The 23,081-nt window shown below is 40.3% G+C and overlaps 1 long non-coding RNA gene across 2 annotated transcripts; it reads right to left on the minus strand.

Annotated features, from left to right (window-relative positions):
• Window positions 1–5,124: 5,124 nt before the first annotated feature.
• On the minus strand, window positions 5,125–22,518 carry LOC126074099 (uncharacterized). 2 transcript variants are annotated; one of them, XR_007516906.1, is made up of 3 exons: window positions 22,320–22,518; window positions 20,620–20,741; window positions 5,125–5,175 (listed from the first exon to the last, which is right to left on the minus strand). It is a non-coding gene; the product is annotated as an uncharacterized LOC126074099 (long non-coding RNA). The 2 variants fall into 2 exon arrangements; XR_007516907.1 differs by lacking the exon at window positions 5,125–5,175 and adding an exon at window positions 15,735–15,786.
• Between the last annotated feature and the right edge of the window lie 563 nt (window positions 22,519–23,081).

Genomic DNA, 23,081 nt, shown 5'->3' on the forward strand with positions numbered 1-23,081 from the left:
TATTACATCACCGATCATACTGCACTGAATTGATTTGATTATCTGCTTATTTTCCCCATGAAACTAAGTTCTTTCATGATCAGACCAAGTTATCTTTATAAATACGGTCTTACATCACAGGTTGTCTTTGGCAAATGCCAGTGGATGCTGTTTCTTACCACCATAGTGCCTGTTTCTACAGAAGAGGATCTTACTTCATTCATTATTAGTCTCTTCCACTGAACTCTGGTTTCCGAAAAAAGCTAGAACCAGTTCTGTGTCCAGATCACCACTATAACCATGGTGTCCAACACACACACACACACACACACACACACACACACACACAAAACCCTACCACATTTAAGTAGATTTCAACTCCTAGTGACCCTGTAGGACAGAGTAGAAATGCCCCACAGGGTTTCCAAAACCATAAATCTTTATGGAAGCAGGCTGCCACATCTTTCCCCTATGGAGCGACTGCTGGCTTTGAACCACCTACCTTTCCTGTGGAAGCTGACTGCTTAATCACTGCCCTATGAGGGCTCTTAGTGTCCAAAACAGTGATCAACAAACATGTTGAATGAATGAATGATGGACTGGGACTCGTTCATGAAAGCCTTGATGTGATGGCAAATCTAAGATGGGAGTAGTCGATGGATTACGAGCCATTACTGAGAGAAAACAGGTTGTACAGGAAGGAATTATGGTTCAGGAGAAACAAGCAGAGAGAGAGAGACAGTTGGTGGGCAACAGAAAAAACCTGACCAAGTTTCTGGATTAATCAGGTCAAAGAGATCAAAAGATATCCTCCTCTAAGTCTCATCTTTATCTACTTGTCCTAAGCATGCCAGCCTGGCCATGTCTCAACAAGGCTTACTTTCAGTGGGACATTTCCCATTAAGGGCATTACTGAGTCCACCAAAGTTGACCCGCATGTCCTTAAATGGTAGCTTCTCTAATTACTTGAAGCGGTGATGGACACTGCTTTGGTAGCAACCCTGTGAACTACACAATAACTCAAAACATTCTAGGTTTGTCTGAGTGATGTGGCATTGCAGAGGTGAAAATAATTTATTCCTGAGTGAAGTGTATTCCTCCTCCTGGTCTTTAGGTCATCCTCCTTGTTCACCTCCTTCACTTCACCAATATTTTTTAGAGACTGAAAATGAGCTAAGCAGAATGCCTTACCCCTGCCCTTCAACTGGGGAAAGGCTACCCACAGGCTACTCTATTCCAACTCATGCAACTAAGCCTCCAAAGAATGCTGTGTAATGACCACCATTTTCTCCCTACAGAGTTTGACTCCAGTGTGCTACCAACCAAGTGCTGCTCTATAGTTTAGGCTACTTGAATACTCATCAAGGCCCCCTTTTTTTTAACCTATGCAGATCCTCTAGATTGTGTCATATACCAAATTCTTGTCTAGACATTTGAGAACAATCATATCTTTGTGCTTCCTGCCACGGCTTGCTGCTTTCAGCCCCATCACCTCTTACATTTCTTCTGGGAAAAGTCTCCTTAGTGACTCTGCGGCCTGTTTGGGATCCCACCTCCACCTGAACCCCACAATGCCTGGTTTGGGGAGTATAGTGATATTTTGCTGGGGCTATTTTCATTTTTTAATTGTGGTTTTGGCAAAGAACATCGACTATATCACAGACTGCCTGAAAAACAAACAAATCCGTCTTAGAAGAAATACAACCAGAATGTTCCTTAGAAGGGAAGAGGGTGAGACTTAGGCTCAATTACTTTAGGCATGCCATTAGGAAAGACCAATTGCTAGAAAAGAACATCATAGTTGGTAAAGTAGAGGGTCAGTAAAAACAAGGATAAGCCTCCCTGAGATGGATTGACACATTACTCTCAACAATGGTCTCAAACACATCAAAGATCATGTATATAGTACACCACTAGGGAAGATTTTGTTCTCCTATAGATTAAGTTGCGATGACCTGGAGCCAATGAAATAGCAGCTAACAACAACAACAATAACATCTTCATGTTCCTAGCTCGAATAAGATCAATTAATACAACTATTACTCAAATCTTAAAGGTACAAAGTATAATTTCTTGAAGAATTATCTGTAAAATTGCCCAGGATTGATGAACTGTGGAAAGATTAGATGAAATCATTGTTATTGCTTTCAGAAGCTAAACAAAACAATGATTTCTTGCAAGACAAATTACCAAAAAAAAAAAAGAGAGAAAAGAGGGAAAGGGAATGATATCTATAAAGAGATGGCTGAAATCTGTAACCTCGAGTGTTTACATTGTATCTAAACATAATAAGGACTTAGACCATTAATAATTAAGATTTTTTATGGTCTATGGGGGAAACCTTGATGGTGTAGTGGTTAAGAGCTACACCTGCTAACCAAAAGGACGGCAGTTCAAATCCACCAGGTGCTCCTTGAAAACTCTATGGGTTAGTTCTACTCTGTCCTGTAGGGCTGCTATGAATGGGAATCGATGGCAATGGGTTTGTTTGTTTTGGTTTTTTTTTTTTTTTTTTGGGTTTATGGAGGATAATCAAATATAAACTTAAAAAGTCAATCCATTAAATCATTCAGTGTACTCACTCTAATGTTTCATGAATAATTAAACCCAAATTAAAACACACACAGACACACACACATAACTATAGCATATATGAACCCGATTCTTCCTATGGGCAATTGTCTTAGTCATCTAACTAAAACCAAAACCCACTGCTGTTGAGTTGATTCTGGCTCATAATGACCCTTTAGGATACAGTAGAGCTGCCCCACAGAGTTTCCAAGGAGCCCCTAGTGGATTTGAACTGCCAACCTTTTGGTTAGCAGCCATAGCTTTTCCTCACTAGGCCACCAGGGTTTCCCTTAGTCATCTACTGCTGCTCTGACAGAAATACCACAAGTGGGTGGTTTTAACAAAGACAACGTTATTTTCTCACAGTTTAGTAGGCTACAAGTACAAATCTAGGGCATCAGCTCCAGGGAAAGGCTTTTTGTCTCTGTCTGCTCTGGAGGAAGGCCCTTGCCATCAACCATTCTATGGTCAAGAAGCTTCTCCACACAGAGCCCCAGATCTAAAGTATGCGTTCTGTTCCTGGCACTGCTTTCTTGGTGTTATGAGGTCCCCCTGTCTATCTGCTACATTCTCTCTTTTATATTTCAAAAGAGATTGGCTTAAGACACGATCTAGAGATGGGGCCAAGATGGCAGAGTAGTTAGACACTTCCTGTGGTCCCTCTTACACCAAAGACCCAACAAAAACAAGTGAATTGATTATATACGACAATCTAGAAGCCCTGCCTCCACGTGTCTGTCAGTTTGTCGTACTGTGGGAGTTGATGGAATATCAATTGAGATGTTTCAACAAAAAGATGCAGCGCTGGACGTGCTCACTTGTCTATGCCAAGAAATACGGAAGACAGCTTCCTGGCCAACTGACTGGAAAGATCCATATTTATGCCTATTCCCAAGAAAGGTGATCCAACCGAATGTGGAAGTTATAGAACAATACCGTTAATATCACATACAAGCAAAGTTTTGCTGAAGATCATTCAAAAATGGCTACAGCAGTATGTCGACAGGGAACTGCCAGAAATTCAGGCCGGTTTCAGAAGAGGATGTGGAACCAGGGATATCATTGCTGATGTCAGATGGATCCTGGCTGAAAGCAGAGAATACCAGAAAGATGTTTACCTGTGTTTTACTGACTATGCAAAGACATTCGACTGTGTGGATCATAACAAACTATGGATAACACTGCGAAGAATGGGGATCCCAGAACACTTAATTGTGCTCATAGGGAACCTTTACATGGATCAAGAGGCAGTTGTTCGGACAGAATGAGGAGATACTGACCGCTTTAAAGTCAGGAAAGGTGTGCATCAGGGTTGTATTCTTTCACCATACCTATTTAATCTGTATGCTGAACAAATAATACGAGAAGCTGGACTATATGAAGAAGAACAGGACATCAGGATTGGGGGAAGACTCGTTAACAACCTGTGTTATGCCGATGACACAACCTTGCTTGCTGAAAGTGAAGAGAACTTGAAGCACTTACTAATGAAGAGCAGAGACCACAGCCTTCAGTATGGATTACACCTCAACATAAAGAAAACAAAAATCCTCACAACTGGACCAATGAGGAACATCATGATAAACGGAGAAAAGATTGAAGTTGTCAAGGATTTCATTTTACTTGGATCCACAATCAACAGCCATGGAAGCAGCAGTCAAGAAATCAAAAGACGTGTTGCATTGGGTAAATCTGATGCAAAGGACCTCTTCAAAGTGTTGAAGAGCAAAGATGTCACCCTGAAGACTAAGGTGCGCCTGACCCAAGCCATGGTATTTTCAATCACATCATATGCATGTGGAAGCTGGACAATGAATAAGGAAGACTGAATAAGAATTAACACCTTTGAACTGTGGTGTTGGTGAAGGATAGTGAATATACCATGGACCGACAAAAGTACAAACAAATCTGTCTTGGAAGAAGTACAGCCAGAATGCTCCTTAGAGGCAACGATGGCGAGACTGCGTCTTACATACTTTGGACATGTTGTCAGGAGGTATCAGTCCCTGGAGAAGGACATCATGCTTGGCAGAGTACAGGGTCAGAGGAAAGAGGAAGACCCTCAACAAGGTGGATTGACACAGTGGCTGCAACGAGCTCCAGCATAACAACGATTGTAAGGATGGCGCAGGACCGGGCAGTGTTTCGTTCTGTTGTGCACAGGGTCGCTATGAGTCGGAACCAACTCAACGGCACCTGACAACAACAACAGAAGCCCTGAACATCAAAGGTAAACTTGAGGAACTGGACTGAGTGGCAGGCGGTGGGAGAGACATCTCAGAAGCAATGAGGAGTTGCCAGACCTGACCTGGTCAGAACTGGCACCCTGCAGGCTGGATCACCTGGCATGTGCAGTGAGGCAAGCAGTGGTCCACGGGACACATTTTCCACATCGGGAGAGACTGAGCAGTGGAGAGTTCACTCAAGCCTTCAGAGCCAGTGAAAAGCGATACCCAATAGGCAAAAGATAAGTATATGAGTCCAACGTACCACATGGCTCAAAAAACACCCCCTTTGGGAACAACCTCTCTCCCATTTACCTGTACCCTCCATGCTCTGCTGGTGATTGCCAACTCCCCTGAGCCAGAAGTAGGACCCATCGTTTGCCCTGAGCCATTCTCCCATCTATGGAAAGGAAACAAATTAACATGAAAAAAATAATCTGCCAGCTCCCCTAAGCCCAGAACTCAAGGAAAGCATGGTCCCTTTGCCTAGGCACAGGCATAAGGGGTACACAGACTTTGAATTCCTTTCACTCCTGCAGTCTTGTATGAGCTATTTTAACAGCATAGGCCCTCATTACCACAGTACAACAGGATATATACCTGAAGCCTATTTTCAGCTGTATCAGCTATAAAGTGGGATGGCAGATCTGTGACATTAAGAATGGTCCTCCACTTGAGACTATGTTGGCATCTCCTGCCTGGAGGGGAGAAGAGAGGGTGGAGGGGGTTAGAAGCTGGTGAAAAGGACACGAAAAGAGAGAGTGGAGGGAGAGAGCAGGCTGTCTTATTAGGGGGAGAGTAACTGGGAGTGTGTAGCAAGGTGTATATGGGTTTTTGTGTGAGAGACTGACTTGATTTGTAAATTTTCACTTAAAGCACCATAAAAATTATTTAAAAAAAAAAAGAATGGTCCTCACCTACCCACATCAGGGGCCTGAGGACTAGTGGCTGTACACACACCACCTAGCCTCCTGTGACAACGGTCCAGGAATAAGTTGTGCCTTCCAGTTCTAATGCCAACAGCATTGGGTACCCACAGTCCAGCTACAAAACCTGCCCACCTACGTGCTCTAGGGAAGAGGGACACGCTTTCCTCCCACACACTCAGAGGCAGCTGTCAGCCCCCTATCTTGCTTAGTGCATGACCCCACACTGCAGCCAGGTGCCTGTGCCTACTCCAATAAAATCTGCCCATCTAGGTCTGTACGTGAGAGCATGAACCACACACTTCGTGACTGACTACCTGGACACCTGAGCTGAATCCATACAGGAAAGGTAAATTAACTCCTGGGCTCTTATACCTAATAATAGTTCTAACCACCTGGTGCCACGATGTGACCTTCAAAGGTGCCAATAATCAAATTAGCTCACATGACCAGCCTATTTTGGTATATCAAAAACAAAGCAAAAAGCTAGGACACAGTAAGCAACCATAAAATAATAGAATAACTTATTAATAGCTTGGAGACAACAGTCAATATCAAATCAATATCAAATATTAAGTTTTAATACCATAGATATACCATATATCCAGTATATATAAATATATACAGTATAACTAGTAAGCACAGCATGCACAGACTTACGGTAACCAAGGTACTCATGGGCTTAACTGTGTTTGTTTACCAATCTGTAGTGAACAATTTCACATGCAATTCACCATACAGGTAACAACAACAAAGAAGATATTTAAGATCCATAACTACCATTATGAAAAATTAAATTGACACCTTATTATCAAGACCTAAATAATTATCTTCAGCATTTATAAAAATTTTATTTCAAAAGCCTTGTTTTGTTCTTATTAGGTGGCATCAAATCAATAATGATTCAAGCAACCAACTGAGGTCTGCAGAACTTTGGAACTGAATCAAGGTGGGATTTACCTCAATGGTATAACTTTCATCTAGACAGATTCTGTCTCTGAGATCCTATAAATGGGATATTATTGCTGATGTCAGATGGGTCCTCCCTGAAAGCACAGAATACCAGAAAGACTTCTACCTGTGTTTCATAGACTGCACAAAGGCATTCAACTGTGTGGACCATAACAAATTATGGCTAATATTTGGAAGAATGGGAATTCCAGAACACTTAACTGCTTATGAAGAGCCTGTATTAGATCAAGAGGCAGTCATTCAAACAGGACAAGGGGATACTTCATGGTTTAAAGTCAGAAAAGGTGTGTGACAGGGTTGTATCCTTTCACCATACCTATTCAATCTCTATGCTGAGCACATAATACCAAAAGCTGGACTACAGGAAGAAGAATAGAGCATTAGGATTGGAGGAAGTCTCATTAACAACCTGCATAATCCAGATGACACAACCTTGCTTGCTGAAAGTGAACAGGACTTGAAACCCCTACTGATGAAGATCAAAGACCACAGCCTTCAATATGGATTACACCTCAACGGAAAGAAAACAAAATCCTCACAGCTGGACCGATAAACAACATTATGATAAATGGAGAAAAGGTTGAGGTTGTCAAGGATTTCATTTTACTTGGATCCACAATCAACACCCACGGAAGCAGCAGTCAAGAAATCAAGACTCATTGCATTGGGAAAATGGGCTGCAAAAGACCTCTTTAAAGTGTTAAAAGCAAAGATACCACTTTAGGGACTTAGGCGTGCCTGACCCAAGCCATGGTGTTTTCAGTTTCCTCATATGCATGCAAAAGGTGGACGATGAATAAGGACGACTGAGGAAGAACTGATACCTCTGAATTGTGGCCTTGGCAAAGAATACTAAATATATATACCATGGACTGCCAAAAGAAGGAACAAATCTGTCTCAGAAGAACTACAGCCAGAATGCTCCTTAAAAGCAAGGATGGCGAGAGTACATCTCACCTACTTTGGCCATATTATCATGAGGTACCAGTCCCTAGCGAAGGACAGCATGCTTGGTAAAGTACAGCGTAAGCAAAAAAAAAAAAAAGAGGAAGCCCAAGAAAGAAGTGGATTGACAGAGTGGCTGCAACAATGGGCCCAAGCATAGCAAGGACTGGGCAGTGTTTCATTCTGTTTTGCATATGGTCGTTTTGGGTGGGAACATACTCGATGGCACCTAAGAACAACGACATAAGTGGGAGGTGCATCAATGCATCGAAAAATGTAAGATGTTCTCTCCTAGGGACCCAAGTAAGCAGTGCACACTCATCTTTAGAAACCATTTTGGAGAGGTGTGTGTGTATCACAAAACATGATCTACTTTTTAAGGGAGCTGGAAGTCAAATAGTAAGCACGTCTTTTTTTTTTTTTTCTAAACCCTTGTTGTTGTTGTTTTTGTTAGGTGCCCTCAAGTTGGTTCCAATTCATAGTGACCTTATACACAACAGAACAAAAAACTGCCCAGTCCTGCAGCACCCTTACAAATGTTGTTATGCTTGAGCTCATTGTTGTAGCCACTGTGTCAATCCACCTTATTGAGGGTCTTCCTCTTTTCCGCTGACCCTGTACTTTACCAAGCATGATGTCCTTCTCCAGGGACTGATACCTCCTGACAACATGTTCAAAGTATGTAAGATGCAGTCTTGAAATCCTTGCTTCTAGGGAGCATTCTGGTTGTACTTCTTCCAAGACAGATTTGTTCATTCTTTTGGCAGTCCATGGTATATTCACTATTCTTCGCCAACACCACAATTCAAAGGTGTTAATTCTTATTCAGTCTTCCTTATTCATTGTACAGCTTTTACAAGCATATGATGTGATTGAAAATACCATGGCTTGGGTCAGGCACACCTTAGTTTTCAAGGTGACATCTTTGTTCTTCAAAACTTTCAAGAGGTCCTTTACATCAGATTTACCCAATGCAATGCGTCTTTTGATTTCTTGACTGCTGCTTCCATGGTTGTTGATTGTGAAGCCAAGTAAAATGAAATCCTTGACAGCTTCAAGCTTTTCTCCGCTTATCATGGTGTTGCTCATTGGTCCAGTTGTGAGGATTTTTGTTTTCTTTATGTTGAGGTGTAATCCATACTGAAGGCTGTGGTCTCTGATTTTCATTAGTAAGTGCTTCAAGTCCTTTTCACTTTTGGCAAGCAAGGTTGTGTCATCGGCATAACACAGGTTGTTAATGAGTCTTCCTCCAATCCTGATGTCCTGTTCTTCTTCATATAGTCTAGCTTCTCAGACTATGTGCTCAGCATACAGACTGAATAGGTATGGTGAAAGAATACAACCCTGACACGCACCTTTCCTGCCTTTAAACCAATCAGTAACCCCTTGTTCTGTCTGAACAACTACCTCTTGATCTATGTAAAGTTTCTTCATGAGCACAATCAAGTGTTCTGGGATTCCCATTCTTCTCAATGTTGTCCACAATTTGTTATGATCCACACAGTCTAATGCCTTTGCATAGTCAATAAAACAGGTAAACATCCTTCTGGTATTCTCTGCTTTCAGCCAAGATCCATCTGACATCAGCAGTGATATCCCTAGTTCCACGTCCTCTTCTGAAACCAGCCTGAATTTCTGGCAGTTCCCTGCCGATATACTGCTGCAGCCGTTTTTGAATGAGCTTCAGCAAAATTTTGCTCGCGTGTGATATTAATGATACTGTTGTATAATTTCCACATTCAGTTGGATCACCTTTCTTGGGAATAGGCGTAAATATGGATCTCTTCCAGTCAGTTGGCCAGGAAGCTGTCTTCCATATTTCTTGGCATAGACGAGTGAGCGCTGCCAGCACTCCATCCATTTGTTGAAATATCTCAATCGATGTTGCACCAATTCCTGGAGCCTCGTTTTTCACCAATGCCTTCAGAGCAGCTTGGACTCCTTCCTTCAGTACCATCGGTTCCTGATCATAGGCTACCTCTCGAAATGGTTGAACATCGACTAATTCTTTTTGGTATAATGACTCTCTGTATTTCTTCCATCATCTTTTGATGCTTCCTGAATCATTTAGTATTTTCCCCACGGAATCCTTCACTATTGCAACTCGAGTCTTCAATTTTTTCTTGAGTTCTTTTGGCTTGAGAAATGCCGAGCGTGTTTTTCCCTTTTGGTTTTCCATCTCCAGCTCTTTGCACATGTCATTATAATACTTTACTTTGTCTTCTTGAGACAACCTTTGAAATCTTCTGTTCAGTTCTTTTACTTCATCAATTCTTCCTTTTGATTTAGCTCCTTGACATCTGAGAGCAAGTTTCAGAGCCGCCTCTGAGTTCCATCTTGGTCTTTTCTTTCTTTCCTATGACCTCTTGCTTTTTTCATGGATGATGTCCTTGATATCATTCCACAACTTGTCTGGTCTTCAGTCACCAGTGTTCAAGGCATCAAATCTATCCTTCAGATGGTCTCTAAATTCAGGTGAGATATACTCAAGGGCATATTTTGGCTCTCTGGGACTTGCTCAGATTTTCTTCAGTTTCAGCTTGAACTTGCAGATGAGCAGTTGATGGTCTGTTCCACAGTCGGCCCCTGGCCTTGTTCTGACTGATGATATTGAGCTCTTCCGACATTTCTTTCCATAGATGTAGCCAATTTGATTTCTGTGTGTTCCATCTGGTGAGGTCCATGTGTATAGTTGCTGTTTATATTGGTGAAAGAAGGTATGTGCAATGAAGAAGTCATTGGTCTTGAAAATTCTATCATTCGATCTCTGGCACTGTTTCTATCACCAAGGCCATATTATCCAACTACTGATCCTTCTTCTTTGTTTCCAACTTTTACATTCCAATCACCAGTAATTATCAATGCATCTTGATTACATGTTCGATCAATTTCAGACTGCAGCAGCTGATAAAAATCTTCTATAAAGTGCTAAAAAGCAAAGATGCCAGTTTAAGGACTAAGGTGCACCTTACCGAGTCATGCTGTTTTTAGTCACCTCATAGGCATGTGAGAGCTGGAAAACACATAAGACTGAAGAACTGATGCCTTTGAATTATGGGATTGGCAAATAATATTGAATGTACCATGATTTTCAGTGGAATGAACAATTCTGTCTTGGAAGAAGTGCAGCCAGAATGCTCATTAGAAGAGATAATACCAAGACTTTGCATTGGTACTTTTGACATGTTATCAGGAGGGATCAGTCCCTGGTGAAGGCAGTCATGCTTGGAAAACTAGAGGGTTTTCAAAAAAGAGGAAGTTGCTCAATAAAATGGATTAACACAGTGGATGCAACAATGGGATCCAGCATAGCAATGACTGTGAGGATTATACAGCACTGGGCAGTGTTTTCTTCTGTTGTACATCAGATTGCCATGAGTCACAGCCGACTCAATGACACCTAACAACAACAACAACAGAGATTAGGATTTTTGACATGTCAAACTTGATATATCTATTAAACTTTCATGTGGAGAATCTATGAATTTGGAGTGATCTTGTTTGGAGACATGCATTATGGAAACTCCAGGCTAGACTAAAAAAAAAAGAAAAATTTTTTTTTTTTTAGGCTAGACATATAATTTTAAATCCTTGAGACAATATAACATCACCTAAGATTTAAGCTAATTTAAATTTATTCATTCAACAAAAACTTCTTTCACTTTTCTTCTGTTTCAGAGATTTTTTTAGGCAGAGGAGATATTAAGATTTAAGAAGACAAGGCAGCAGCCTCCATGGTATTTTCTATTTAGGTCTTTTGGAAAAGTACAATTTCTTGTTTGATTTACCATCAAGAATTGATATCTTTGAACTGAGGTGTTGGTGAAGTACATTGAATATACCATGGATTGCTAAAAGAATGAACAAAGCTGTCTTGGAAGAAGTACAACCAGAATGCTCCTTAGAAGCAAGGATGGTGAGACAACGTGTCACATACTTTGGACATGTTATCAGGTGGGATCAGTCCCAGGAGAAGGACATCATGCTCAGTAAAGTAGAAGGTCAGCAAAAAAGAGGAAGACCTCAGTGACATAGATTGACACAGTGGCTACAACAACGGGCTCAAGCATAACAATGATTGTGAGGATAGTGCAGGATCTGGCATTGATTTCTTCAGTTGTACATAGGGTCGCTGTGAGTCAGAACCAACCTGATGGCACCTAACAACAACAAAAACATACAGAAAAAAAAGTACAAACTCTAATCTCATATAGTAATTGTGAGAATGCAGTATTGTATGGAATTTCATGTTATTGTTGATGTTGTTAGGTGGCATCGAGACTATTCTGACTCACAGTGACTTTATGTACAACAGAACAAAACACTGCCCGGTTACTACTACAGAATTTCATCTTGCTCGTTTTGGAAACCCTGGTTGCACAGTGGTTCAGACCTATGGCTGGTAGGCAAAATGTCGGCAGCTTGAATCCACCAAGTGTTCCTTGGAAATTCTATGGGGCAGTTCTACTCTGAATTGGAATCAACTAGACAGCAATGGTTAGTATAGAATTTCATGTTACTAGTATAGAATTTTGATGGTGTCCCGAGATGCCTGACAAAGTAAGTTTAGAATACAAGAGATGAGAATTCTTTAATTCAAAGATTTGGAAACATTTTCTAGTCAAGGGCCAGGTGGTAAATATGTCATGCTCTGCAGGACAGGTGTTCTCTGTGACAATGACACAGCTCTGCTTTTCCAGCAGGAAAGCAGCCATAGATAACACATACACCAATGTGCATGGCTGAGTTCCAATAAAATTTTATTTACCAAAACAGGTAAAGGGCCAGGTTAGGTGCTCCAACTATAATGTGCATTTTGAAGGTAGTACTGATGAAAGAGTGTCTTTAAAAAATGGTCAAAATCAACAAATGGTAATATGGGAGTTAGAGCTGATGGCCAGGATGATGAGCAGGTTCCCAGTGAAGGTAACCGGGCATGAGGACAGAAAACAGCTGAAAGAGAATGAGCTGAATCTCTAACTTGGCTAAAAATCTGAAAAGAATAAATTCTAAACACATGTTTGATTTACTGATTCCATGTGGATGAAACACCTACCAGGATAGAAGCAAGGAACCATTCAATTTTCAGCAAACCAACAACACAGAAATGTTGTCTTTCATTGGAAGTGGAGGAATTAATGAAGTACTACCTTTGTCTACTTCAGTTCAGTTGGGGAGTGAGTTTTACACAGTAACATTGTATCATTTCCTGCCTCTTCTATCTGCAAACCTAAACACAGACTCAAAATGTACCCTCTCAAGGACAAGCAGGATCAGTATCACCTGGGAACTTCTTAAGAATGCTGTAGCCCAGACCCACCCAGACTTGCAGAATCAGAAACTGCATTTTTAACAAGCTTTTGGGATCTTCATTTGCTGATGCGGCAGGACTCAAAATGAGAAGAAACAGCTGAAAATACCCATTAATAATCTGAAAGTGGAATGCGTGAAGTATGAATCTAGGAAAATTGCAAGTTGTGAAAAAGGAAATGGAACTCATAAATATCAATATCCTAGAATATAATGAGCTGAAATGGATTGGTATTGGCCATTTTGAATCAGATAATCATATGGTCCACGATGCTGAAAATGACAAATTGAAGAGGAATGGTGTAGCGTTCATCATCAAAAAGAATATCTCAGGAACTACCTTGAAGTACAATGCTGCCAGTGATAGGATATTTTCCATACGCCTACAAGAAAGGCTAGCTAATACACAACTATTATGCAGATTTACACACCAACCACAAAGGCCAAAGATGAAGAAATTGAAGATTTTTTCCAACTTCTGAGTTTGAAACTGATTGAACATGCAATCAAAATGCATTGATAGTTACTGGCAATTGGAATGCAGAAGTTGGAAACAAAGAAGGATTGGTAGTTGGAAAATACGGCTTGGTGATAAAAATGATTCCAGAGTTCAAACAATAGGATTTTGAAAGACCAAGGAATTATTCATTGCAAATACCTTTCCTCAACCACATAAATGGTGGCTAAACACGTGGACCTCACTGGATGGAACACACAGGAATCAAATTGACTACATCTGTGGGAAGAACTCAAAACCCAGTGCAACAGAAAAACTCAGTATCCTCAGTCAGAACAAGGTCAGGGACCTACTCTGCAACAATCAATTGCTCAGATACAAGCTCAAGTTGAAGTTGAAGAAAATTTCAACAAGTCCATAAGAGCTAAAGTACAACCTTGATATCTCGCCTAAATTTAGAGATCAACTCAAGAATAGATTTGATGCATTGAACACTAATGACCAGAGACTAGATGAATTCTGGAATGACTTCAAAGACATCATACATGAAGAAAGCAAGAGATCATTAAATAGACAGGAAAGAAAAGACCAAAGTGGATGTCAGAAGAGACTCTAAAAGTTGCTCTTGAATGTAGTGTAGCTAAAGCGAAAGACAGAAATGATTAAGTAAAAGAGTTGAAGAGAATATTTCAGACAGCAGCTTGAGAAGACACAGTAAAATATTATAATGAAATGTGCAAAGACCTGCATTTAGAAAATCAAAACAGAAGAACATGCTTGCCATTTCTCAAGCTCAAAGAACTGAAGAAAAAAGTCAAGCCTCAAGTTGCAATATTGAAGGATTTGAAGGAGAAAATATTGAGCAATGCAGGAAGCATCAAAAGAAGACGGAGGGAATACACAGTCACTGTACCAAAAAGAATTGGTCGACCTTCAACCATTCAGGAGGTAGCATGTGATCAAGAACCCATGGCACTGAAAGAAGAGGTTCGAACCACACTGAAGGCATTGACCAAAAAGAAGGCTTCAGAGATTTATGCAATACCAATTGAGATATTTCAACAAATGGATGTAGCACTGGAAGTGCTCGCTCATCTATGCGAAGAAATTTGGAAGGCAGCAACCTGACCAACCTATGGGAAGAGGTCCACATTTGCACCCATTCCAAAGAAAGGAGGCCGGATAAAATGCAGAAATTATCCAACAATATCATAAATATGACACACAGGTAAAATTTTCCTGTAGATTATTCAAAAGCGGTTACAACAGTACATTAACAATAGGCTCAAATATAGCAATGATTGTGAGGATGGCGAAGGATCAGTGTTTCCTTCGGTTGTACACAGGGTCGGTATGAGCTGAAATCGACTAAAGGCATCTAACAACAACAACAATCTTTCGGTAGGTATCACACTGCACTTCGCTGCTACACAAAATTTTGGCTGTTTGCTGTGCAACAGAAAAATATAGCAGTCTAGTCCTCTAAAGGTTACGGCTTTGGAAACCCTATGGGGAAGTTCTACTCTGACCTATACTGTCAAGTATGAGTCAGAATCCACTCGATGACAATGGGTTTGGTTGTTTGTTTTATATCAATTTTTAGACAAACTTTAAGTAATTCTACTGAAGTTAATTATGAGAAAATATTTCAAGAAATTTAACTGAAAAATATACCTATTGCTGTCAAATTGAATTGGACTCATACTGACCCTGCTGTAGAGTGTAGAACCCTCCTATAGGGTTTTCAAGGTTGTAAATCTTTATAGAAGCAGATTTCTGCATCTTTCTCCCATGGAGTGGCTGGTTGGTTCAAATTGCCAACCTTTTGATTAACAGTCAAGCACTATAACCACTGCACCACCAGGACTTCCTATCTTGTTTTAGGGTATTTTGTTTAACATCTGAATTTTTGTACAGGCACATAAACACAAACTTTAAAAAGTAACTAAAAACTAGTTAGAAAAAGTACAATGAAATATATCAAAATAAACTTCCAAAATCAGGAAATAGTAAATAATAAAGATAAAAGGATAACTAATGAAATTAAAACAAGAAAGCTATAGATTTGATAACTCCAAGAGGCATTCTTTGGCAAAAGCAAACTTCGGACAAGTGTAATCTAAAAACTAATATGAGAAATCAGAATGCAGGGAATTAGTTTTGAGATAGTGGCTGTGATTATGCACGTGGAGAACATGTAATCATGTCTGTCTCGATGGGAAAAATTCTGAAAACCTCAAGATAGTTCTTTTCTTTTAGGGAAATATAACTAACCACAGTTGACTTAAAGAAAAGTAGAGCACATCCATAGTCTAGGAAATAACTGACTAATCAACAAAGACTTACCTCCAAACAAGGTCCTTGCTGGGAGTCTCTGTGGCACATGACATAGAAATTCCCACTAAAATTGTAAAGAATATAAGGATGCATGATATGGCCACTATCCAGTACAGTAGTCTGGAGTTTCATACTATGCAATAACACAAGAAAAATAAATTAGAGTCTTAATGTTGGAAAGGCAAAATGATCTCTTGCAGATGATGATTTATAACTGAAAGATGGTGGATATCAACTGAAAAGTTATTTAAAGTAATGACTTATTTTTTAGTTGTGTGTTTGGATAGCAATTAAATGAACTAAAATCATTAGATTTCATATGTGCTGCACTGATCAGGTAGGAAAGGACATTCGAATCAGAATACTAAAAAAAATAGAAACGGGGTCTGGCATATTAGGGATACTCAGTATCTGACTACTCTATTCTACTCATTGAGAGCTATGTTCCTGGTATGAAAGACATTGCATCTTTTCATGCATTATGTCATTTCATCTTCCCCACAAACCTATGAAATAGGAAGTTTTATTATACTTCATGTACAGATAGTATTTGCTTACAGTGAATATTTGTTGAATGAAGAAATGGACTCATAAATGAAGTCATGAACACACGAGATCGCACTTATGAAAAATGAGGGAATAAAATAAAGAGGAGAAGCTAGCTCTTGCTAACAAAATTAAAAAAAAAAAACACTGTGGTTCCAGCTGATCAGGACACAAAGCCCTTCACTGAAATTGTGGATGAGAAAAACACAGAATAGGAGTTAAGAAAACATGAAATGCATGAATGGAACAACCCCACCCTAAAAGAATGGGCTTTCCTCTCTCTTGCATTCTTCTTGTCTTCTGAGAGTTAAACCAAAGCCCTCTGCCATGAGCTGATTCTCACTCATGGTGACCCTATGTGTTTCTTATAGAGTAGAATTCCTCCATAGAGTTTTCTATTATGAAAGCAGATCACCAGGCCTTTCTTTCATGGTGTGCTAGGAGGGTTCAAACCATCAAACTTTAGGTTAGTTGTTATCGTTGTTACGTGCCATCAAGTTGGATTCAACTCATAGTGACCCTATGCGTAAAAGAACGAAACAGTGCCCGACCCTGTGCTATCCTCAAAATAGTTACTATGCTTGAGCTCATTGTTGCAGCCACCGTGTCACTCCATCTCGTTGAGGGTCTTCCTCTTTTTTGATGACCTTCTGCTCTACCAAGCATGATGTCCTTCTCCAGACACTGATCCCGCCTGATGACAAGTCCAAAGTATATGAGATGTAGTCTCGGCATCCTTGCTTCTAAAGAGCATTCTGGTTGTAATTCTTCCAAGACAGATTTGTTCATTCTTTCAGCAGTCCATGGTATATTCAATATTCTTCACCAAAACCACAATTCGAAGGCCTCAATTCTTCTGTCTTCCTTATTCCTTGTCCAGCTTTCCCATGCACATGAGGCAGTTGAAAACAACATGGCTTGGGTCAGGCGCACGTTAGCCCTCAAGGTGACATCTTCATTTTTCAACACTTTAAAGACGTGTTTTGCAGCAGATTTTCCAATGCAATGTGTCTCTTGATTTCTTCACTGCTGCTTCCATGGGTGTTGATTATGCACCCAAGTAAAGTGAAATCCTTGACAAACTCAGTCTTTTCTCCATTTGGTATGATGTTGCTCATTGCTTCAGTTTTGAGGATTTTTGTTTTTTTTATGTTGACGTGTAATCCTACTGAAGGCTGTGGTCTTTGATCTTCATTAATAAGTGCTTCAAGTCCTCTTCACTTTTAGCAAGCAAGGTTGTGTCATCCGTATAATGCAGGTTGTTCATGAGTCCTCCTCCAATCCTGATGCCCCATTCCTCTTCATCGAGTCCAGTTTTTCAGATTATATGCTCAGCACACACATTGTATAGATATAGTGAAGGGATACAACCCTGACGCATACCTTTCCTGACTTTAAACCATTCAGTATCCCCTTATTCTGTTCAAACAACTGCCTCCCTTTCCATGTATAGATTCCTCATGAGCAAAATTAAGTGTTCAGGAATTCCTACTCTCTGCAAAGTCATCCATAATTTATTATGATCCACACAGTCGAATGCCTTAGCATAGTCAATAAAACACAAGTAAACATCTATCTGGTATTCTACGGTTTCAGCCAGGATCCATTGGATGTAGTCGAGTGCAAACCTTTTGTACCACCCAAGGACCTTTTTGGGAGCTACTGCTCAACAAATACCTCCCTCCATACTTTTGGTCCAGCATTTCACAAATTTTCTTTCATTCTTGCCCCCTAATGAGCCTTTAGAGGCATTTTCCCTCTTAATCACCAACCTACAAACTCTTGCAATTTTAATTCCACAAATATAGTGTATGCCTGTTTAGGTACTGTGGCCCTTTAGAAGGCCACAAACCATTGCAATGGCTCATATGTTTTCACACTCCCAAGAACCTATTTCTATCACCTAGGTGGTGGTATCACCCCCCTTGAGAATACATGGTCTAGGCACAGCAGTTATTTGTCTCTTTAAGCTTTTCTGGATTGCATCCTACAAGGTTACTTTCCTCCCTGGCTGCTTTTGGTGAGAACAGAAGGGTATGAGGTGGACCAGGCATGGTTATCTGGACCAGAGTGATGTCTATGGGAGGCACAAGTGAGTTCATTTCCAACCTGGGAGTGGCGAGCTGCAGACAAAGGGAACGGGCTAGTATCCGCTGTTTCTAGGGCTTCAGCACTCGAAATACTATTCCTGCTCATCAAATAGTATTTTTCTAGTGTTCCTAACATCTCAGACGGATTTAGCTTACAGGGAGGAAAAGAACCTAAACAGATAGGAATTTTGCTTGTCATTTAGTTCCCATGGTATAAATCTGGGCCAACATTTGAATCCACAACCACAGGGAGTCTTTACCTTAGAAAGAACATTTCTTTAAGTTTGGACCTCTACTCTGCAGAATGCCCCTGAGAAACGCCGCCTGAACATCTTAGCTGGAGTTTCTCCACACTCAAAGGGAAGGAGGCATGCATTGGTTCAAGACTCATTGAAATCCTGTTGCCTTCACTCAGAGACATGGAGGTTCCACCTGAGCATATCCAGGCTCCCCTGGGACATCCCATGAGCATCCCTACGACATCTCTTCTAGCCACTGAGGGTAGATCCAAGAAACAGGGGAATCACTGCAGGTGGAGAGACAAACAGAAAGCTAACTGATGGGTTTCACTGCAGATCTCTTGGGGCATCTCCCACTTCCACATGTGGCCACCCATCAATGATCTGTTGTCATTATAAAAGTGGGGGATAGAGATTATTTTTTTCTTATCCAATTCATATAAGACTAGTACATAAAATATTCAAAACTCCCCAGGAAATACAGAGTACTGGCCATTGCAGTCATTTGGTTTGGAGATCAAAGGATTCATAACAACTGGTTAATTAAAGCCATGAAACTCAGAGTAATAATAGAGTGACTGCAGTGCATCTCTCAGTCTGCACTCCTAGGGACTTAGGATATTCTTGCCCGTCATCTGGATATTGCTGTTTAGCCCCATCAAGGTTACTGCTTCAGAACACGTGACTACCTGGGCCAGGATATAATGTCCCTGTCTCCTCCCTTTTTCCCTAGAGTGACACTTACTGTGTGTGATGCCTTTAGCCTCCACTAGGACTCATTTCAAGAATATTCAAATTCATGATTGGATTACTTGTAGGGAATTGGCTGAAGACATTGCTCATTATATTATATTATACAGTGTAATGTTTCTATGAGAATCAGGGACACTTTTTTTTTTAAGGAGGCAGGGTCATGCTTCCATTACAGAATTAGTATGTTTTAATGTTATGGATACTGTGAATCTTATAACTGATGGTTGTAGCATAGATTCCCTACCCAACACACATATTCTCTTTTTTACTAACAGAAACCCAATTTTATAGGGAGTTGGTTAGATATGCCTTGGGTGGTACAAACAGTTGAGACCTAGGCTACTAAACAAAAAGTTGGCGGTTTGAATCCACTCGGATTCTCTTCAGAAGAAAGGCTGTCCATCTACATCTGAAAGGTCACAACCATTGAAAACCCTACAGAGCAAAGATAATTGAACAGGTGACAACTGGTTACATATGCCTTGCTGAAGTACCACACTTCCACTTGTAATTATGGGTAGTCAGTGGTATAGAAGGGAAGGTTTGGGATGGGAATATTGGAATGCTCTTTAGAAACATTTCCCCTTTTCCGTCTTCTTCTTACCCCCAGTTTGTACATGACAACTGGAATCTAGAAGCCATCATATATACAAAAACCACACATTGTGAATGGCAGAGCAGAAATATAGACTAGTGCCTGCACTCATGTTAACCTGGAGCTATTATGTTGGACCCTTCTTTTATGGAAGAGAAAATAAACTCCTTTTGTGTTTAAAGTACTTTTAATTGAGTTTTTCCATTTATATAGCCAAATCTTATGCTAACACTACAAACACAGTCTTTTGTCTTCACTGGAATATACACAGCCAAATCAGGCACCTAATGTTGGCACCTGTGTGAGATATTATAATATGAATTTTGTTTACTTTGTCATTTCTCCCTTCATTTTATGTTTCCTTTCTTTTCTTTTGACCCAATGTTTCTCTTCTTCTATACGTTTAAAACATTTTCCTTTGTCTTATGTAATTGTGTAGACTTTCTAAAAATTCTTGTTGGAACGTATCATGTGAATGATCAATAAATGGTGTTTTTCAAATGACACTAGACAATAGATTCTAGACATTGACACATTGTATCTGTCATACCACGAGCTTCCTCTGAGGTCCTTGTACTCACTGTTGTGCTGATGAAGAAGCAGGTTCCTAGTATGTAAAGAATATTTATACAGTCCATCAGCTACTATGTGGAAAGGGCTGAATTAGAACTCACCCTTGTCTGATTCCAAGTCAGGGCCTTCCTCACTCAGCAGCGCTGCCTCCTGTAGTCAGTGCTTGACAAATAAGAGGAGGTGCTAAGGTTGAACCAGAGCAGAATCCTGAGAGCTGAACAGCCTGAGGGGAGAGTAAATATTTCTGCTCAAAGAGCAGATTGGTCTCTGAGATGGAAGCAAGAAGGAAAGGGAACCAGAGAGAATGGGCTCTGAGAAGCCCCTTCAGAGTAGGGACCTGGACGGTATAGAATTTGAATCAATACCATTTCACTATGTCATCACCCTGACTGTTCCCCAGAAGACATGGTTCATAAAAGCTTTCCTTCCCCTGCAATCCATTCCCACAGAACCCATGCCCACAGAACTCCCTGGAGTTCTCTGGCTTCTCCATGGCATCACCCCACAGACCGGGCTACACTGGCCCTTTCTCCTTTGAACAACGGGTACAGGCTAGGCAGGGAGGTGGTTTCCAGTGCTGGGTCTCAGGAGTGGATGGACCTTTCAGCGGAGGACTACAAATGAGGGGGATCTTAGCCTGTGGCCGGTGTGTTGCAGTTGAGCAGCAGAGGGAGAATTTAAAGCTTTGGGGGCTCAGAGGCAGATTTCTCAGAAGTTCTCAAAAAATACATTGTTTAATTGTTACTCCATTCTCCAGGACTCTACTCCTTGGAGGCCATGGGACCATAAAGAAAGAAAACTTTACTGCCAGTTCGGTCCCATGGGTTCAGCTTTGGCACCAGATGCAGATTCCCTCACTGCCAATGGACCCAGCTGTCCTGAAAGAGAATTTCCCTACCCAAGAATATGACATCTCATGTACGGCACATCATAAGGACCACTGATGAAAACCTAAAAACAGATTTTTCCTTAGAACCTCCAGAAAGGAAGGCAGACGTCTTGATTTTTAGCTCAGTGGGACTCATTTTGGACATCTGTCTTCCAGAACTTAAAGATAATAAATTTATGTCGGTTTAGGTCACTAGTTTATGGTAATTTTTTATAGCAGCAATAGGAAACTAACAGGCATGGCAACCCCTAGACTGAGGTTTTTAGCTGGGTATATTGCAATCCCAAACTAAACCAGTGTTCTAGTATTAAAAAAAAAAAAAAGTTGAGAATAGATATTGGAAAGGCAACTTAGCCATGTTTGCCACAAGAATAACTGGGCAAGATAATCCTATAGGGTCGCTATGAGTTGGAATCGACTCGAGGGCACTGGGTTTTTTTTTTTTTTTTTTTTTTACAAACAAGAATGAAGAGAAAAGGTTTGGTCTCCTCTTTATTACATGCACCATGAAGCTTTGCTTAGCCAGTGTGAAACTGGCTCAATCTAAATAGATATATCCATGCAGCAGAATGATCACAAGCAAATCCAGTACAGTCAGATGCTATTATATTCATTCTGTCCTACAGAGGGTCAGTATGAGTCTGAATGGACTCGTGGGCACCTAACAACAACAATAATAATTATATTGTAAAAGCAGCATCAAAATCAGTGAGAAAAGAAAAGATTTGGATATAAATGAGACTTACTAAGTTAATTGCTGGAAGCAAAAAAAAAAATTTCTGTCTTAAAGTGATAAAGTTGGAAGAAATATTTCAAATAGCATAAGATTTCTAGAAGAAACTATAGATTAATGCCCAAAGTGGAAGAACATTCCATATGAAGAGCAGAACTTCTTAAAATATTTTTTCTTACCTTTAGCCTTCTCGAAATCCTCATGTACCAAAGCTGCTACCAGAAGCTTCCATCTTATCTTGACTTCCAACTCCAAATAGTCTCTTCCAAACCCAGATTCATTCTCTCTCTCTTCTCTGACTCTTTTAGACTCTCTCTTAATTATTCTTCCCATTTTCCATATAATATAGGCTTCCCTGCTGATTGCTCAGCATCTCCACCATCTGTACAAAAAAGCACAGAAGTATAGGATTTGGCTGGGAAGAAATACAGCCACTGTGAGAATGATTGCACGAGGGAAAGGGAGTGTGGATATAGATTCCTTTTTTACTTTTTCTGTTACATAACTTATTGAAACCCCAGCTTCATGGCAAAGTTTGATATCACTTCTATGGATTATTCGTTTTGGAATTCTCATTTCGTTCAGCACGTTCCCTCCATTTCTACACACAATGCTACTACAATAAAAAATAAGTCTGCACTCTAGAGTTACTGTAGCAATAAAATACATGTGACAATGGAATTATACAAAACTTCAAACATCATTTTTTTACCAGTACTTAGAACCCTTAATACTAAAAAGCAATACCATCAAAAAAATTTTAACATGCAAAAAAAATGATAAATAGACTTGCAGGGGGCTTACAAATGTAAATATTCTACTCAGAGGTTGACTTCTACTTTGTCTCACAGTCAACGTCAGATTAATTGACCTGAGAATTAATGAGACATAAGAAACAAAGAGAGGAAGATCCTCAATGAGATGGACTGATACAGTGCCTG

This window comes from Elephas maximus, chromosome 3, assembly GCF_024166365.1.
Source record: "Elephas maximus indicus isolate mEleMax1 chromosome 3, mEleMax1 primary haplotype, whole genome shotgun sequence".
Taxonomy (NCBI): Eukaryota; Metazoa; Chordata; class Mammalia; order Proboscidea; family Elephantidae; genus Elephas; species Elephas maximus.